The sequence below is a fragment of the Macaca fascicularis genome, chromosome 16 (genome assembly GCF_037993035.2).
Source record: "Macaca fascicularis isolate 582-1 chromosome 16, T2T-MFA8v1.1".
In the NCBI taxonomy this organism is placed as follows: Eukaryota; Metazoa; Chordata; class Mammalia; order Primates; family Cercopithecidae; genus Macaca; species Macaca fascicularis.
In genome coordinates this window covers 73256542-73277246 of record NC_088390.1, presented here as the reverse complement: position 1 = coordinate 73277246, position 20705 = coordinate 73256542, and the positions used below count along the sequence as shown (strand labels likewise).

The window sequence follows — 20705 nt, the reverse complement described above, 5'->3', positions numbered from 1 at the left end:
TTCATCATGCATTATTCGTAAGTCCAAAGGTAGAAATAACCCAAATTTCCATTCGTGTGGTAGCATGCCTGACTAGTACTTTGTTCCATTTTATGGCTAGATAATATTCCATTTCATAAATGGACACACTGTGGTACATCCATAAAATGGAATATTATCCAGCCATAAAATGGAAGGAAGCACAGATGCATGCTGCAACACGAATGAACCTTGAAAACATTATGTGCAGTGAAAGAAGCCAGACACAGGGGCCATATGTTGTATGATTATAATTCCATTTATGTAATATGTCCATAAAAGGCAAATCTAGAGGGACAGGAAGCAGATTAGAGGTTGCCAGGGACTTGGGAAAAGAGGGAATGGGAGTGACTTCTTCACGGGTGATGAAAATATTCTGAAACTAGAGAGTGCTGAGAGTTGCACAATATTTGAATGTATTAAATGCCACTGAATCACACATTTTAAAATGGTTAAAATGGTAGATTTTATGTTATGTGTATTGTGCCACAATAAAAACCCCTAAATATTGCATCTATTTATATCAAAGAATATGATTCACCATGATTTAAAAAACGCATACCCAAAGTGTATGCATATAAGCAATTATGAGGGGCAGGGAGGTTGCTGGGGGAGGATATTAAAAGAGACTGGAAGCAAAGTGCTTGGCATAGAGTGAACCATGAAGTAACAGCTCAGTAAACACCAGCATCCCTCAGCTACCCCTCGTGTTAGAGAACATGCCTCTATTGGCCATGCCCTTTCACACATCACCTGGTCTTGGAGCCCCAAGAGGCAGGAGGTCAGGTCCTTAATGTCTTGCAACTGCACATTGTGGGCCAAGTGACCCTGCCTCCCAGAGTGGATGGAGACAAGACCCCAGGGATGGGACCTGCCTTGAAGGTCTTAATAACTCACCTCCATGGAGGTCTGTGATTAGCATTGGGGGACACAAGCTTCTCGGGCCAAGGCAGATCTCCAAAGGGCAAAGGAGACACTGGGCATTGATTTCAGTGACTGTGGCATGAATGCTATTCAACAAGCAGGTAGTAAATATCCCTTTGGTGAGTCCCTGGTCTAGTGGGGTAGCTGGGAAGGCACCGATGTTGGTAGTGCAGGGGCAAGTTGGCTGATGGAGGTGTGCTGGGGATGCCACAGGAGCACAGACAAGGACCCCTAACTGGGGAACATCTGGGAAAGCTTCTGGGAGAAGCTGATCTTTGAGCTAGTCCATTCCATCACCTGGTTCTTATATGGAGAATAGTTTTTTGTTTTTTTAAAAAAATGTTACTTTAAGTTCTGGAACACATGTGCAGAACGTGCAGGTTTGTTACATAGGTATACATGTGCCATGGTGGTTTGCTGCACCTATCAAGCCATTATCTAGGTTTTAAGCCCTATATGCATTAGGTATTTGTCCTAATGTTCTCCTTCCCCTTGTCCCCAACCCCCCGCCCCCCGACAGATCCTGGTGTGTGTGATGTTCTCCTCCCTATGTCCATGTGTTCTCATTGTTCAACTCCTACTTATGAGTGAGAACATGCGGTGTTTGGTTTTCTGTTCCTGTGTTAGTTTGCTGAGAATGATGGTTTCCAGCTTCATCCACATCCCTGCAAAGGACATGAACTCATTCTTTTTATGGCTGCATAGTATTCCATGGTGTATATGTGCCACAGTTTCTTTATCCAGTCTATCATTGATGGGCATTTGGGTTGGTTCCAAGTCTTTGCTATTGTAAATAGTGCTGCAATCAACATACATGTGCATGTGTCTTCAGGGGAATAGTTTTTGTTTTAAATGAAGAGAAGAGAATTTTGGAAGAGTCAGACCCTGTGCTAGATATTTTGGTTACCTTTGCCTTTCACAAATTCCAAAGGTTCAGAAAGAACATGGGGCTCCTGAGGTTCAAATCCTGGACCTATGAGCTTGGTGACTTTGGATGAGTTACTTAACCTCTCTGTGCCTCAGTTTCTTCACCTATGTGTTTCATGACAGTGACCTCATAGACATTCAGTAGAGCACTCAGTATGGGAAATCCAAAGTAGGAACTTGTCATCATCATAGCCATTCCCTTGCACACAATGGCTTTGGGGCCGAGATCACTGACACTACGATCACTGACACTGTTGTCTATAAGGACCCGTTAACTTCTCTCTTCCCAGCCACAAATATCAGCTGAGCCTCGTTCAGACAATATGGAGAGGATATGATGAACTCTGTGTCCTCAGCACCAGGAAGACACAGTGAGTGGCTGTCAATATATCAAGGACCTCTTGCATGACATCTGTCTTCTCCTTTATAATTTTATCATCATGTCTATCTTATACAGTAGCTGCTCTCCTTCTCATTTTAGAATTAAGGAAACTGAGGCTCAAAGAGGTAAAATGACTCACCTAAGGCCACATGGAGCAGTTGAGCTCCAAATCCCATATTCCCTCTGTCCACTGCACAGTGCGTATGGCAGGGGCCCAGGACTAGTGAGTAATAGCCCAGGTTTGAATTCCCAAGCTAATGCCTACAGCAGAGCTGGATGCCTGGTCTGAAAACACACATGATGATAAGGTATACCTCATAAGAATGAGACAACAGGATGCTTACAAAGACTTTGACAGTGATAAGCACCCAATGAGTATTAGCTTCTAGAATTACTCTATCATCCTGCTACCTCCTATCAGAGAACTACTGGTGACCCATGCTCCTGCAAGCATCTGGCTCTGGAAGGGACAGCACAGATCTGCTCTCTGATTCATCACTCCAGACCCCAGAGAGTATGGACAACTCCCCAGCCCAGGCTCTCTCCCCCGGAGTCAAGGTCTTCTTTCTTCCCAGCTGTGTCCCCCATGCCAAACTGCACAGACATAAATTCCAGGAGCAGCTCGTACTCTTTCGCTTGAGATCACCCAGTGTGAGAGCAATTCCAACACTGGCTTATTCCAGTGGTTCCTGCCTCCCCCCACCCAGGACCAGGCTGACAGCTGGCTTCCTTCCAGATAGGAGCAGCACCCTCCACCTGACCTCCACCACTATGCCAGCTGCCTTTGAGTTGGGAGCAGGCTGTTTCCACCCACGAAGGGCTCATGGAAGTCCCAACTCCTGGATCAGGACCACCCCTGCTGCGGCATCCTTGCTCCACAGTGATCCAGGCAGCCTGGGTTTAAACACAGGGGAAGATGGGAAACTCCCCATCAGCCAACGCCACGTGAGCAGAAGTCTTCCCACGACTGCACCATGTCTACCTCCTGGTAAGGTCTTTTCCTGCCAATTCAGATTTACTCTCTGGGATTATGGAGATAGGTCACATTTCCCAAACATTCTGCCAGAAACAGAAATTACTTCAACAACCAGAAAATAAAAACCAAAAGGAACAAGGGTCACTGAAGCACGAGCAACTTCCGTCCAACCTGTAGCTCTTGAAATGTCCTGTCCCCCTATGCCCTCCAAGCTTTTCCTCTCCCTCGTTTGGTGCCTTTACTTCTTTAGGTGCTGGACTTCAGAGTGGCGCAGTGAAAGCCTGCCCCCATTAGCATCAGAAGGGCCTAGGTTCAAATCCTGGCTTTGCCGTTTATCAGCCATGGGATTGTAGGCAAGCTACTGAGCCTTGGTTTCCTCATCCGTAAAATGGGAATCATAATACCCTCAACCAAGATTATGGTAGAGGATTCCATTAAATAGTGCAATACATGTCAAGTACAAGCTAGATGCTCCCAAAGTGGTGGGAGTTTTTATCGGCCACCATCTTTTGGAAATGTCCTAACACATCAGCCTCTTTCCAGTTGCTGGCATGCGGGACTGAAGACAGTGCTTTAGAAAAGTACTCAGCCAACTCATAGGCCATTTGTCCCACTTGCCCACTGGCCTGTTTGCCCCCAACAGTACCTGCTCTTTCTTCAAGAACTGACCCCCCTACCCTAGGAGTGGTCCTTATAGGCACATCGCCTGGTCCCAGCTGCTTGGCCAAAGGTGAACACCTGATGTAGCCAACTCCATCAGACGCTTCCTCTCAGGAAGGGCCTGGCTCTTTTTAAGGTCCAACAGATTGCCTGGGGCTCTTATGGCCTGAGGTCTGCAGAGGAAACTAGGTCTGCTGGCCCTGGCGTCAGAGACGCTGCAAGAGCTGTGGGTCCCGCCTCTCTTTAACTCCGGATTCCGGGTTCTCATGAAATCGGACTGTGAGGCCCATCCTTGAGTTCCAGGACACACCTGAGGCCTCTCATCAACTCTGCCTTTTTGCTTGAGCTACACTGAACAGAAGGAGCCTACAGGCTTGACTTCCGGGAGACCCGGGTTCAAATCTCAGCACTGCCACTTATTAAGTGGGTAACTGTGAGCAGTGGCTCAACCTCTCTGAGCCTTGGGCTTCTCATCTGTAAAGTTCCTTTATCTGCAACAACCACAAACCCTCCCGACAGTGCTCTTATTATCTGTCTTGCCCATGCAGAAGACTGAGCAAGAGTCAGCAAGGAACTTGGTTAAGGTCCTGGGGTAGTGGGTGGTACAGGTCAGATATAAACTCTCCCAGGCCAGGATGCAACCCTCTCACCACCTTGCCTTGCCTGGTAGAGGCTGATAAGCTACTCCCCAACCCTGGAATCACTTTTATATTTCACAGGCCTCCTCGCAGACCACCAGCCCAGCCCATTTGGCAGTGAAGGTGAGGGCATGGCGGGCAGTGGGGCCGGGGAGAGCAGGGAGTTGAAGCCCCCCTAAACCACACTGGGAAAGTGGCACCCTCTTCTGGCCTTTACTTTTTGTGTGATGGAAGATACTCTGATTTCTCGCTTGGCTCCACAGCTCCATCTGCTCCGTGGTGCCCGTGTCCAGCTTGATTTTCAAATAATCACAGTCCCTTGAGCTCTGGAGCTGCAGGACCTGCAGAGGTTCTGGACTGGAAAACCTCTAAGGGAGGGACAGTTTAATTCCATAAAACATGCCTGACCCTTGACTCAGAGCAGATGTTCCAGAAATAGATTGTGGAGAAGATGAATCCTCTCCCATCCCGTCCTTTTACAGATGGGAAGCAGAGGCCCAGAGGAGTGTGGGGACTTGTCTAAGCTCATGCACAGTGAGAATCACTGGGCCTCAAACCCCTGTTGCCCCTCCTGAAGCCAGGGCTCCTCCTGTGGCAGCCCCCCTGAGAAGATTCCTGGGCAGGAGGCCTCCCTGCTGTCCTGCCCGGCTCTCCGTGCATAGGGCAGCGGGAGACAGCTCGGAGGATGCTCCTTTGGGCAGGTACAGAAAGGGCTGCCACCTGCTGGGCGTTACCTTCAGGTGAGTGGAAGGAGCCAATTCCGGCAGTGGGCATTTGGGGATGTTTTCCTGGATGGGCTGGGAAAGGAAAATCAATCTTGGAGCCCCCAAATCACTAAGCTAAAGGGAAAATCAAGCTGGGAACTGCTTAAGGCAAACTTGCCTCCCATTCTACTCAATGTCATCCCTCTGCTCAGAGATAGATGCATATCTGACTGCCTCTTTTGGAACGGCTAATCAGAAACTCAAACAAATGCAACCATTTGTCTCTCACCTACCTGTGACCTGGAAGCCCTCTCTGTGCTCTGCGTTGTCCTGCCTTTCTGGACAGAACCAATGTACATCTTACATATATTGATTGATGTCTCATGTCTCCCTGAAATGTATAAAACCAAGCTGTGCCCCAACCACCTTGGGCACACGTCGTCAGGACCTCCCGAGGCTGTGTCACCGGCACATGTCCTCATCCTTGGCAAAATCAACTTCCTAAATTAACTGAGACCTGTCTCAGATATCTGAGGTTCACAGGCCTGCCCAGCAAAGTCACGTGGCTGTAACATCCCAACGTCATCAGAAGCCACAGGCTCTGGAAGACACACCACCTCTGACAGCCACTTACTCAGGGATCAAACAGGGCAAATGCACAAAGACACACTGGCAGACACACACACCTCCTGAGAGGGATCTCACACATCTGGAGCACACAGAGACACACCAGTGTGCCCGACAGTCCCAGGAAACTTCCTTCCTGGGGTCTCGCTGTCACTGCGGCGCATCCCCAAGGAAGACATTCCCACGCAGGAGGAGCAGGGGGGTTCAACCATGAGAGTTATCAGGGAGGTGTCTGCGGATACCAGCAGCTGCTCCTCTTTTTTCAACTCTGGGGTATTTTTAAAACCCACATCTCCAGTGATGAGCCTGCCTCTGACATGTGCCTCTGGAATAATGTGAACCTGCCAGATGGGTTCATTGATGCTCCCTGGATTTAAGTCTTAGGGGTTCTGAGGCTGCAGAATCTTGCTAATGGAGCCTGTGCTGGCTGCCCCTGCTCAACCCCATGATCCTTCACTTGGGTTCAGGCTTAGCTTCCTCGGGAAGCCGGGGCAGCATCATCAGAGGGAACCCAGCAGGCTGGCCCTGAAGACCCTGGGAGATGCTGACTCTGAAAGGGCCGGACCTCCTCCTTAGCTCCAGAAGAGGGAGCGCTTGACTTCCCCTGACCTTCTGGGATACTGGCTTTGACCTCAGCAGATGGCATTGCTGCAGCTCAGTGAATAGATACACAAGTCCAGAGCACGCGCCCGTGGCTGGGCGGATTGGGAGGGGGCCACCTGCCCTCTGGCTTCTCGCTGGCACGCGTGCACAGAAAGGGGGCACTGAGGACAGCACTCCCAACAAAAGCCCTGCAAAGTGGGGATCACCAGTTCCCAGAGGAAACCGAGGGTGAGGGAGATTCTGTGGCTTGTCTAAGGCCACCCGGCTAGTAAGAGACTGTGCTAGGATTTGAACTCAGTTCTATGTGGCCCCGAAGTCCACATTTTAGTGTGGACAGTAGACAGTGGGCTGCCCATGCTCATTCCCCAACAGCGCTGCCCAAATTCCTTAACGCTTCTGGGCCTTGCTTTTCTCAACTGAGCAATCAAGTAAAGGAATAACACCCGATAGCACTTCAGTGCACATGCGCGGAATAGCCCTGGAGTGGCGTTTGTGCCTAGTAGGTAGTGAGCATTCACTGACCTCCCCTTTTTACTCACAGAGAAAGCTCACAGCCCTTGGTGATGGGGGACCCATCAGAGCCCAACCAGCTGCTCCCACATTGCCCACTCCCCAGACTCACTGTTCCTCCGTGTTCCTCCAGTTTCTCTTGCTGCAGCTGCTTTGCTCTTTCCCAGACCTCTCCCTCTCACTCTCTCCCCACCTTCCCATCTCTGAGAAATGTCACCTGCGCAGTGAGGCCCTTCCTGGCGCTCCTTTTGAAAATGGCAACCCTGCCTCACCTGTGCTCTCTAAACCCTGACCCTGCTTGGTCTTTCTAGCATCTTCACCACACAGCCTCCTCCATTTTCCACTCCTACACCACATGTGTTGTTCATTTCTCTCTGTGGACTGCTTGCTCCTAAGAAACAGGATTGATTTTTGTCTTTCTTTCTAGCTGTATCCCCAGTGGTTCTCAACAGCAGACTACTTTGCCTCCCAGGGGATTTTTGGCAAGCTCTGGAGACATTTTTGGTTGTCAGAATGGGTGGGGGTGGCCTGGCATAGTGGTTTACGCCTGTAATCCCAGCACTTTGGGAAGCCGAGGCAGGTGGATCATGAGATCAGGAGATCGAGACCACCCTGGCCAACATGGGAAAACCCCATCTCTACTAAAAATATAAAAATTAGCCGGGCGTGGTGGCACATGCCTGTAATCCCAGCTACTTGGGAGGCTGAGGCAGGAGGTTTGCTTGAACCCAGGAAGTGGAGGTTGCAGTGAGCTGGGATCGCGCTACTGCACTCCAGCCTGGGTGAGAGAGTGAGACTCTGTCTCAAAAAAGAAAAAAAAGAATGGGTGGGGGCCTGGGGTGCTACTGGTATCTCATGGATAGAGACTAGCACTGTTACAGAGCATCCTACACTGCCCAGGACAGCCTCCCCTGCACCAAAGAGAAGAACAAGGCAGCCCCGAATGCCAATAATACTCCAGTCATATCCCTGTTACTTAGAACAGCAGCCAGCACATGCATAGCAGGTACTCAGTAAATGCTCATTATGGAAGAATGAGGAGCTGCTATCATCATTGTTGTCATCGTTAACTATTATTTAAGAACAGATGTGGTTGAGAATCATCCTTAGGGATGGTCCCTTGGGTGCTCATGGCCAATAGGTCACACTGGTGACTTAAAACATCTTTCTTTTGGTCTAGGCTCTGCCCCCTGGAGCATCCAGAAAAGGCAGCAAACTGCTCATTGCTGGGGCTTCACCAGCCAGGACCAGTCCACATCATCAAGCCTCCTGAGCGCCCAGGTGATACCAGCCTTCTCCTCCCCACAAGGAGCCTGGCCATGGGCTGCCGTGAGCAGCGACCCTCAGTCCTCACCCCTCCATCCTCCCTTCCACTTGTCCCCACACTGGAAAACTCAGGACCTTGTGCCCAACTGAGCAAGGAATCACCTCCACAGGCCTTTTCAGGGTGATCCCAGCCGAACTCTGCTCCCCCCAGGCCACTCTCAGCCCAGGAGACTCGTGGGACTGAGTGAATTATGCCATTTTTGCTTCTTTCAAGAAAGGGCAAGAGGAGTGACAGGGGAATTTTCAGGGAGGCACAGCCAGGCAGGGGATACTCTGTCATTGTGCTGACCTAACAAATTATCACTGACGATTTTAAACAGCCAGCGTGACCAGGCCAGCCTCTCCTAATGCAGAGGGCACCACCCATAGAACACACGAAACCCCACGTGGCGTGTTCTGAGCGGTGGGTAGAGCAGCATGAAAAGAAAGGATGCTTTTGCATCAAGGACTATTTCACCTCTCCAACAGGCTGCCGTAGCCCATCCCAGCCACAGGCCTGCCACCCACCCTGTATTCACACGGAGAATTCCTGCTTGAGATTCACAACTTTCCCTGCCTGAGGCCTGCCCCTTCCCCTCACCCCAAGCCTCTCCTTCTCCCTGGGGCCTTCTTGAGCTTAGCAGCTGGGCCTGTCTCTGCAGAACTGTGAGGCCGGCAAAGTACAATCTTCTCTCTGCTATACTCCCCAAGCTTCTCTTTCCCTCCCCTCTGTTCTGCCTTCTCTTTCTCTCCTCTCCAAGGTCCTGAAAGATTCTAAACAAGTCATTGATGCTAAGGCTTAGTAACTGACATAAGACTATGAACCACAGGAATAAGTCTCTAATGGTGGGATATTAAGCATCAGATGACTAGGTCTGGGGAAACAGGATGATATTTGGTGGGCAGGGGTTGTCCTGGTGCCCCTGAAGTCTCAAGTGGCTAGTCCCAATTCTGCCAGGGAGTAGGACTGGCCCAAAACTCAGAAAAGATGACAGAGCAGGCATGTGCCAAGTGTCAATGAACCAGGAGACTGTGTGGGGTGGGCCCAGGACACCAATGGCTGGGGGCAGAAGCTGGGGACAGAAGTGCCAGCTCCCCGCAGAGGCAGGGCTTGCTGGAGACTGGGTTGCATCCTCCATCCTCACTTTTTGGGAATCCAAGTTCAATCTGTGAACTACCCTGCTACTAAAATTCACACCACTTCCCCCACCTCTAAGGATGGCATGAGGGATCCTAGCTACATAGCCACTTCCCTCAAGTCCAATGTCAGAGAGTCAGGCTGGGGGCTAGAGAAAGCAGAGGCTACAACACCAGCCCTGAACCTTTGTGACCTTACTTGATTCTCAAAACACCCTGCCAGACCCATCTTACAGATGAGGAAGCTGAGCCTCCAAGCGTTCTGTAAGTTGGACAATGTCACACAGTCAGGGACCTAGCAGGGTTTGGAGCGCATGTTTTCCACAACAGCCTAAGGCCAGTCTCTTCCGAACAAGCATGAACAATTCAGCCAATCTCTCCATGCACCAAGTCACAGAGCCCCAGCTTACAAGCCTGAGAACGGCTGAGCTCCCACAAGCCTGCTGTTGGCTTGTGGGGCCTTGGATGCAGCCAGCCAGGATGCTGGGGTTCTCACATCACCAACAGCCCCAGCCACAGCAGGTCCACATCCCTATCTTCCGTCGAACTGGACTACCCAGCCCCTCAGCACATCCACTGCCTTTCACATGACAAGAGGGAGGAGGTTTGGGGGTAGGGAGGTCTCAGGCACAAGCACAGATTTCACCCTGTTAGGCACACTGGCCCTGAGATGGGGTGTCCCCAAGCTACCTCTAAGGGCTGTGTTAGCAGAGAAGTGACGCAGAGCTAGGGCTTCTCAGGCAGCCAGGAGACTTTGGCATGAGGGGCTGGCTACAGGGTCTGGAAAGGGGTGCCACCAACCTGCCACTGAGATGCCTGTGGTCCTGAGATACTCTGAAACCAGGAAATCAGAGCCAATCCAGGTCCCATACCCACACCCAGGCAATCCAGGCTGTTAACTGATCAAGACCTGGGGTTTGTGGAGATGAGGGGAATGGGTGTGAGGTGGCCAGGAGGGGTAGCCTCATCTTGTGTTCCCCAGGATGGATGTGGAGCAGAAGCCAGCCTTGGTGACAGCTTGTATGTGACATCTGTCAAACTGAGACAGCTCCCACTTGGGGATCCTGTCCTGGGTCCTGCTCTAACCCAGTCACTGATAATCCATTGCAAAGTAGGTGAATCCCTTCCTTTCTGGGAACAAGGGCTTCCTCAATCACCAGTATGCCTGGCAGGTACTGGGGGCAGCCCCGGAGAAGCTAGTCAGAATATGAGCTTCTTTCCTCCCCAGCCAGGCTCCCAGAATTATTTCTCAAATCATTTTCAGTCCTAGGAAGTGATAATTTGATTTCACTTTAACATTTTTAACAAGCTGCATCTTCATCAACTGCCAAATTAGGCTGAGAGCAAAGAGATCGGGTAATCACAATGAGGGGCTTTGGAGTGATTGGGGAAATCAAATTTGGGGTGTGCCTGGGGGGTTGACACTTCACACTCAGCACCTGCTGCGGGGTCCTCATCGCACCACCCTGATCACCCCCGTGAGTCCATCTCTGCTCAGTGGCTCCTGGCAGGGACACCTCCTCCTATTAACCCTCCCCACAGGCAGGAGAAGGAAACCCCAGGTCCCACAAGCTGGAGAAATGAGGCCAGCCTGCAGGCTGTGATAAGCGGGGAGTCGGACCCGCGTAGGCCGACAGCCCAGCTCAACAGGTGGTGGTGGGCTCATTCCTTCCTGCATTCTCCGGATAATTCTGCCAGCCCCATTCAAGTCCGACGTGGAAAAGTCTACCCTCAGCTTTGGCGTGGGTAAACTGCCTGGAAGCGACTGCAAAGAGGGGGCGTCATCATCTCCCCCCACACATCTTGGGACAGACAGATGGACAGACACACACGCACACGCGCGCACACACACGACCGCGCTCCCCATCACCCTGCCCCTTCCAAGGTGTGCGATCGCGGGGTCTCTCTGGCCCCTGCCCCTGGCTGGGCGGTCATGGGGGCACAGCCCGGCGCCGCGGCCCAGCACCGGTGGGAGACCGTCCCCCAGGGACCCCCAGGATGGAAGAGCTGGTCTCTCCCGGTCTTCCCGGCTCTTACCTCGCTGGAGCGGCCGCGACCCCCGACCCGGGTCCAGTGTCCCTCGCCGGCTGGGCGAGCGGGGCGGGAGGTACCGCGCTAATCTGCCCGGGACGCCCGCCCCGTCCAGTCAGCCCGAACCGCTCCGCGCCAGTGACCGTGGCCGCCGCCGCCGCAGCTCGCGCCCTGGACCCCGAGAGGGAGGGGCGGGCAGGGGGCGGGGCCGAGGGCGGGGCCTCCCCACCCCTGCGCTACCAGCTGCGGGCGGGGTTTGGGACCGATCGGATGCGGTCTCCCAGCCCGGGAGGTGAGCACCTCTGGGGTAAGCACCCTCGTGGGGGTGGCAGGTGAAGAGTTGGGGGCTGGCGTGGGAGAGGAGAGGCTTTCAGAGTCCGCATCGGGCTGGGAGGCCCGGCCTGGAGTAGGACTCACCTTCAAATTCCAGCAGCTGGGGCTGCTGCCTCTGCTGTTGCTGCTGCTTTTAAATAAGGATGATGATGATGATGATGATAACGATAACAGAACAACAATGCCAGCTAGTATTTATTGAGCACTTACTAGTGTAAGCGTTCAATGAGCATCACACGTATTAAGTCATTTAATTCTCACACAAATCCCATTTTACAGATGAGAAGACTGAGGCACAGGGTGCTTAAGCAAGGAGTCTGAGGACACACAGCTGGAAAATGGCAGAGCCAGGATTGCAGCTCAGGCCTGTCTAGGTGCAGAATATGAGCCTTTAAAGCCCCACTATGCTTTTGTGCTGGGTGGTCTTAAGCTAAGTGTTTGTCCCTCTTAACTGTAAAATGGAAATATGTGTCCAATAAGTGGTGGTAACTAACACTTAAATATTTCTTCCTTTCTTAGGTTCTATGTCTCCTTTAGTCTCTGGGTCCTGGACACCGAATAGGTGCTCAGTAGATGTTTGTTAATCTGTGACTAATTTGAAAGTGGCAGCTGGAGCCAGTGTGATCAGCCAGGTTGGAAGGCGCACCCAGGGGCTAACTCTTCCTGGCTTGCATAGCCGCACATCTTTATTGCTTTGAAGTGGCAGCCTGGCCGATGTCTTTGTCCGGCACACTTGTGCAGATGCTCACAGACCAGCAGCTTCCCCTCAAAGGCCTGTAAAATCTCTGCAGACCATGAGGGGGTCAAAGATGTGGCATGTGGAAATATGTGGGAGCCAAGTTGGTTGCTAAATAATGAGACATCAGCAGTGAACATATTTGTTTAAAACTGTAGGGTAGAAACCCTTATAGAAGCGTTTCTGTTGCTGAGGTCTCCTGACATGGGAGGACTTTGTCACACGTGAATGGGGCCAGGTGGAGTTGGGACAACTGAAGGTTTTTGGAAAGGATACACTAAGTGTCTATTCACAGCATTTTAGGCCTATGCAGTTTTTCGCCTTTTCTCCCTTTTCCCACCTACCCCATGAGTGTTCTTCTCTACCCCCCAGAATACCCTGATGGAAAATCTTCATCCGATACGATGGGTGACCACATCTCCCACTGGATTGAGTGCCCCCATATCTCGAATTCTCAATGCCCATTATCCTCAAACTCTTCCAAGTGTGCTAGTTCCTTCTGCGTGGATTGCCCTCTACCCTACTTGGAAAACTCCTATACATCCTTCAAGACCTTATTCAGTTTACTCCCTTTGACCCAAGAATGGATTTCTTCTTCGTCTCTGGGCCCAGGAGCCTCTTGCACAGCTCTCACTGGTATGGCAAGGATGAATTTATTGTCAATCTCGCTAACTATGCTGGGAGCCCCTTAAAAGGAGAAGGTCTGATGCATAGTAGGCACATAGTATTTGCTCAATGAATGACTGGAAGTTGGACACATCTCCCCAAGACTAAAGCTGTCAAGGAGAAAACCACCAAACAAAACTTCAGAGGGAGTTGGATCAATGAAATGAAAAGATGAAAACGGGCAAAGCACCCAGGAGACGTGCCTTTTGCAAAGTCTGCAGTTCATATTCCCAGCAAAGGCCAGAGAGGCTGGCCTGGGATCCATGCCCTGTGGGTCGCCTCTGTGGGCTGTCACCATGTCCTCCAGCCACTGAAGAGTATGTGTATGGAGTGGGGGTGAGCAGACTGCCTGGTGTTGGGTGTCAGGAAAGGGGTGGGTGGGAGAGGGGATGTCCCCCCTTGTGGGCTAATTGAATCCCAGAATGTCCACTTGCCCCCTAGATAGGCCCCCTTTTTGATCTGTGTGATCCTATTCTCTGGATCATCTTGCAATGCTTATGGAGAAATAACAGATCAATTGACTGCAGAAGACACCCTTTAAAAGGGAAGCTAGTGGCCGGGCGCAGTGGCTCACGCCTGTGATCCCAGCACTTTGGGAGGCTGAGGCAGGCAGATCACGAGGTCAGGAGATCGAGACCACCCTGGCTAACAGGGTGAAACCCCGTCACTACTAAAAAATACAAACAAAAAAAAAATTAGCTGGGCATGGTGATGGGAGCCTGTAGTCCCAACTACTCGGGAGGCTGAGGCAGGAGAATGGCGTGAACCCTGGAGGCAGAGCTTCCGGTGAGCTGAGATTGCACCACTGCACTCCAGCCTGAGTGACAGAGCAAGGATCCATCTCAAATAAATAAATAAATAAATAAATAAATAAATAAGAAAAAAAAGAAGAAGAAGAAGAAAAAAGGAAGCTAGTGTCCGGGGGTGCTCACAGCCTCCTCCCCAGTCATTCTGCTCAAGGCAAGTGGGGGAGTCCCCACAACATGGGTGGTGGAAAAACAGCAATTTGAATCTGATGGCATGAGGTCTTCAACCTGGCTCTGCTCCTAACTAGCTGTGTGACCTTGGACAAGTTACTTAACCTCTCTGAACTTTCATTCACTTCTCTATAACCAAAGCTGGCTTCAGGGTTCTCAAAGCCTTGCTCCTTGGAAGGCTCTGTGCCTGGTCTGATGATCTGATTTTGCCATCTCGAAATTCTTAATCAGTTTTCAACAAGGAGCTACATCTTAATTGTTGCACCGGACCCCACAAAATTATGTCTCTGGTGCTGGTGATACCGCCAACCTCACTGGGTTGCAACAGTGAGATCGTGTTTGCACAAAGGTCTGACATGTCGGGGGCTTTCAGCAGAAGTTAGTTTCCCTTCTCATGATCTGGCCGTAAATGATAAATAGAAATTCACCAGGTAGACAGAGGGCTGGGAAGGGAGTTTCAGGCAAAGGGGTCATCCTGGGCGAAGGCATGAGAATGTCAAATTACATTCAGGGAAAGGCAAATGGTCTGAGGTAGGGCGGGCATGGGAAATGGAGGGAGACAAAACTGAAGAGACAATTGGGGCCAGAGTGGGAGAGGCCTCCCAGTTCTTTTAAGGAGCTTGGCCCTCCGGCCCTCAGGTCTGTGATCAGGGAGCCTGGGAAGTGAAGGGGTGAGCAACACCAACAACATCTGTGCCCCACAGTTGGACCATGGACTGGTTCAGATAATGAGACAAGCAGTGGGTGACGTGGGCGGGAGCCCTGCTCGGAGGCTGCCAATACAGCACGTTTGAAGTGCTCACTGTAGACATAATGGGAAAATGCTGTAGGTGTAAAAGCCAACAGCTGTGCTTGGGGATTTGGATACTCCAGGCCTGATGAGTAATGGAGCAGCCCTTCCTCCCTGGGTCTCTTTTTCTATCCTTTTAATAATTCATGGATTCCCCATTGGTTGGGGAGTTTCATAAAACCTCAGCTCTCTCTCTCTGAATCCTGGGCCAGTCTGAACAAATCTGATGGCTTCACTCATTAGGTCTTAATGAGAAACACACATCCATATGCACATTCTTTGCAGAATGAGCCTGCGTAGATGACAAGGAAGAGGCCCAGTTATGTCTGGGAGGAGGAAATGTCTTCCAACCAGGCAGCCTCCTTCTGGTCCCTTGGGGGTGGAGGTGGTGACATGTGTCACTTCCAGGTGGAAGCTTTCAGAGTCACTGAGTGCTTTGCCATGCTCGTCTCTCTGCCTTTGGGATTGTGGAGACAGGTGTCAAGATGGTACTCTGTCACTCTGAACTCCCACGTGATGACAAGGAGTAGAGATTCCTTACTGACCTCTGGCAGCCACATAGCATGAGCTGTGTGTACCATCTAGTCCACACGGACTGGTTTATTTAAGCAAACAGATGTTGTTCCTAGTGTAGAGCAGAGATGGAATCCCAAACTCAGATCTAAGTGGTCATCAACACTGATGTGGGACAGTCAATACCAGACCGATCAATACCAGACCAATGAAGGCACCTTCAATCGTGTTGGGAATGGAGGAGACCAGAGCTTTTCAGCGGATCCAGGTCGAGTTTGAAGTGAGCAGTATCTGAAAATGTGCAGTGTGCATATATATGCATGTCAGGACATTGGGGGAGAGGGAAGAGGGCCCCGTGAAGTTGGGAGGGGGTGTAGGCAAAAAAAAAAAAAAAAACCTGGTCAAGGCCAGAGCAAGAAGAACTGAACTCACTGTGGAGCTGCCCCTGTAAAGGGTTGGCTAATAATAATAATATTAATTCCCACTACAGCTAATATCAATTACATGCCACACACTCTGCTAAGTGTTTACCATGTGTTAAGACATTTAGTTTTCACAGCAGCCCTCCGAGCTAGGACAAATGCTAGCCCCTATTTCCAGATAAGGCTATGGAGGATTAAAGAGGTAATTTGCCCTACACATGGCCAAATTCTAGTGCTCAAAGGAGAATGGCACATTGAGGCTCCATCCACATCAGCATCACCCATGCCGTGAGTAGGCACAACAGCTGGAATCTTTAGGCCAGCTGTCAGGGCTTAAGCATGCAAAAGTTGGTCTAAGCAGGGGACTCAGGGAGCTGTATCAGAGCCATGTAGCCTGGATGATTGGGCAAACAGGGAAGGCAGAGGTGACAGTCACTGGCAAGGAGGCCCAAGGAATACTGTGTTTCAGAAAGCAAGACGCTGATGGTCCATTCTGCTTTACGCAGGAGGCTGGGTCACCAAACGGCACTTCCTATCTGAGCTGGCTGGTGGGGACCTAGAAGGTGGGGCTGTGCTTTTGGGAGTGCTAAGCCTCCAGATGAGATTGTTCACTCACAGGCTCCTCCTTGCTCATGGACTCAGTCCTGTGTTTCCCTCTTTTTCTCCTGGACTTGACTTTGTGTGTGGGGGTGGGGGTGGAGTCTGCAGGGACATTGGCCCTACCTCTCCTTTCCCCCTCGCTTAGCCCTCGTCGCATCCCTCCATTTTCCACCACCTCTCAGTTCAGTCTGAGCTGTTCCCCACAGCTCCTCCCAGCTAGCGTCCCTCTCCTCTCCACAGCCCACTAAGGGCCTTATCAGGACTCAAATGTGGCTCCTAAGAGCCACATCTCTTCCTCATTGAGAGTGTGCAGTCTCCTGTTCCGGATGCATCCGAGTGTGAAGCCTGGGAGAGTTCACACAGCCATCCGCGTCCCTGCCGGATCACCGAGCAGCCGCTCGGATGCCCACTGGCTGTTCTCCCAGCTGCCCTGCCGGCTCCCCTAAGACCAGCTGTTCATCCTCTGCTCTCATCATTTGTCCCCTTAGTAACTGGATGATTGCTTATAAAACAGTTCCAAGGGCAGGGCACCCATCAGCAGAATGAAGACTTTTCTCCATTTTGACTGCTGAGAAAGTTACAGGGTGGTAAAGGAAATGGCACCCAATAAAAGCCCCAGATGGAGCAGAATACATCAGGAACAGGGAGGAAAGAAACCTTGGCGGGGAAGGTCTGAAGGCGGCCCAGGAAACTGCGCTTAAATGGGTCAGCACCTGGACAGCTCCCTGCAGGGCGAAGGCACCAGGTGGTTGCGGGAGAATCTTTGTAAGAGGCGATTACAGCCTTTATAAGACCCGGACTTTTCCTTGCTCTTTACTGGACCCTATAAAACTCCAGCGACTCGTGCCCATGGGCCTCAGGGAGATAAAATCTCATCTGATCCGTTCATCTGTGCGGATGTCAGCACAGATTCACATGGGCTATGGTGTTACACGCGAGCAGTTCCTTAGAGAACTTCGGGACGCTCAGTCCATGAGAAGTGGCTGCTGTGGCTGCCAGCTCAGAAGGTTTCTGGATGGTTCCAAGAGAAGGGAGGTCAAATAACTGCCGCCTTCCGCAAGGCACACTGCACAGAGCAGATATCAGTGGCATGGTGTGGGGAGGGCCCCCAAAACATTGCCAAGGGCCCTGGAGGGTGGGGACGGGGATAGGAGTGAGGAGAAAGGGAAGCCAGGAAATGAGAGCATTTCCATATATTTCAGAACAAAGAAAGCAGGACCAGGCTCATGTCACCTCCCCAATTTCTTTTTTCTTTTTTTTTTTTTTTGAGGAAGGGGATGGAGTCTCGCTCTGTCGCCCAGGCTAGAGTACAATGGCACGATCTCGGCTCACTGCAACCTCTGCCTCCCGGGTTCAAGGGATTCTCCTGCTTCAGCCTCCCGAGTAGCTGGGACTACAGGCGCCCTCCCACGCCCGGCTAATTATTTATTTTTAGTAAAGACGGGGTTTCACCATCTTGGCCAGGCTGGTCTCGAACTCCTGACCTTGTGATCCACCCGCCTCAGCCTCCCAAAGTGCTGGGATTACAGGCGTGAGCCACCGCGCCCGGCCTACCTCCCCAATTTCCTGGCTCCTGGGATGACAGAAAATAACGTCTTTTTTTTTTTTTTTTTTGAAACGGAGTCTCTCTCTGTCGCCCGGGCTGGAGTGCAGTGGCCGGATCTCAGCTCACTGCAAGCTCCGCCTCCCGGGTTTATGCAATTCTCCTGCCTCAGCCTCTGAGTAGCTGGAACTACAGGCGCCTGCCACCTCGCCCGGCTAGTTTTTTGTATTTTTTAGTAGAGACGGGGTCTCACCGTGTTAGCCAGGATGGTCTCGATCTCCTGACCTCGTGATCCGCCCATCTCGGCCTCCCAAAGTGCTGGGATTACAGGCTTGAGCCACCGCGCCCGGCCATGTTATAATGTTAAATAAAAATCAGGGCAAAAAACTCTATAATTTATGTTTTCATTTTATTTATATTTACTGTGTGTGCATGTATATATATATATAAATAATAATGAATGTTATTTGTTGTGACTATATGTTTATGGTAAAAAAATTTGAGCAACATAGAAAAGCATGAAGAAGAATATAATTATCATCTACAATGTCTGTTTTAGGGTTAACAACAATAGTCCTTTTTATTTTTCACAGTGTGTGTATATATATGGTATTTCACACTGTGAAAAGTGAAAAAGACTACAAGGAAATATACCAACGTGTTAACAGTTGTTAGCCCTGAAACAGACATTGTGGATGATAATTAACATTCTTCTTCATACTTTCCTATATTGCTCCAGGTTTTTGTTTTACCATGGTCATATAGTCAGAAAAAATAACATTTATTATTATTTTTTATACGGTGGTAAAATATGCAGAACATAAACTTTACCTTTGTAACCATTTTTAAAGTGTGTAGTTTATTGGCGTTAAGTACATGGACATTATCACCATCGTAGAAAACATTTTAAATGGAACTTGAAACTTGAAATTTTCTGTACAGATTGAAGTAGAGGGTTGGAAGCTAGAATTTTCACATTGCAACATGAACATCTCTCAATGGCCTCTTGAAATTACTCAAACAAAAACTAGGGTATGCTCCACAGAAACACTGAAGTTGGCTGTATCGGTCAGGACTGTTTCGATTGTAAGTGACAGAAAACCAGGAAAGCGAATGAATGGACTCAGATCACTGGCATCTGGACTGGAAAGTGAGATGGGAACAGGTCCTCAAAGGGAAACTTGGAGACAGCTATTAGAAGAAGGGACAAATGTTGTTTACTAAAGCAACTTGTACAGCCTGTCCTATACAGCTTAAGGAATAATACAGTACTTTTAGAATACACCGGCCCAGCCTCCTGCCCAGGCTGGTATAACTATGATACTAATTTTTTTAATTAAGAAAAAAAACTTTTATTGAGATAAAATCATGAATTCATAACATAAAATTAACCTTTTAAATCGAACAACTCAGTGGCATTTAGTACATTCACAGTGTTATGCAACTACCATCTCTATCTAGTTCCAAAACACTTTAATTATCCCAAAAGGAAATCCATGCTCCCTAAGCCATTATTTCCCATTCTCCCCCGCCGGCAACCACCAATTTGCTTTCTGTGTCTGTGGAGTTTATTATTCTGAGTATTTCATGTGAGGACAATGGCTTCATACATAACTCTTTGTATCTGGCTTCTTTTACTTAGCATAAGTTTCAGAGGTTCATTTACGTTGTAGCATGCATCAGTACTTTGTTCCTTTTTTATAGTTAAGTAATATTCGTGCATGTGTGTGTGTGTGTGTCACAATTTGTTTACCCATTCATCCACTGATGAACATTTGAGTTGTTCCACCTTTTGGCTATTGTGAATAGTGCTGCTGGAAACATTGGTGTACGCGTACTTGTTTGAACACCCATTTGTACTTCTCTTGGGTATATATGTTGGAGTGGAATTGCTAGGTCATATGGTAGCCCCGTGTTTAACTTTTAGAGGAACGGAAAGGCTGTTGACCATAGTGACTGCATCCCGCCAGCCATGTATGAATGTTCCAATGTCTTCACATCCTCATCAACACTTGTTGTTTCCCTTGTTTGGTTGGTTTTTGACACTCTAGCCATCCTAGTGGATATGGAGCCTATGACACTGGTTTTGTGCAAGCATCCTGAGGAAATGGCAAGGGATGGTGAGCCCCCCGGAAGAGAATACCCACTGCTGAAATCCAAGCAATGTTGCTTTGCCACAGGCTCCAGCTGCCTTTCTGGAACCAGCAAAGGCTTGTAGGATTCATCTGAGCTTGATTCTAGGAAGTGGGACTCCCCCTGGGCATAGCAAATAGGCCTCTTAGAAAACGGGCCTGGCTCCGGTTATCTGAAAGCCTCTAGCTTCTGAAAGCCTCAATGAAGGTTGACACATGGCTCAGCCATCACTTGCAAAGACCAGAGATTCTGCTCCCACCGTGGGGTAGAAAAGATTCCCAGCTCCTCAACCACCACCATCTACTGGGAAGTGCGTAAAATTTGCTGTCAGTTTGTTTTTATTGGAGAAAGTTTAGCACAGGCTGTGATCCTGCCCTTGTTAAAGACAATGACAGTTATGGAGGGCCCCTGGGTTGGGAGGACAAAGCTGCATGCAGCCGGAGGGATGGGCTCAGGAGCTTCGGTCACTGGGACGCAGGCCCTCTGCCTACCCGGAACTCACTGATGGAACAGTCCCAGTGGAGGCTTATCAAGGATTAGGAGCCTGTGT

At 50.0% G+C, this 20705-nt stretch overlaps 1 protein-coding gene across 1 annotated transcript in view; it reads right to left on the bottom strand.

The window, feature by feature from the left end:
- Positions 1-11582, bottom strand: part of CACNG5 (calcium voltage-gated channel auxiliary subunit gamma 5) — a 54365-nt gene extending 42783 nt beyond the window's left edge. Inside the window, exon 1 of the mRNA XM_015438737.4 lies at positions 11449-11582. The gene's annotated coding sequence lies outside the window, so the exon portion shown is untranslated. The remainder of the gene's footprint in view (positions 1-11448) is intronic.
- Between the last annotated feature and the right edge of the window lie 9123 nt (positions 11583-20705).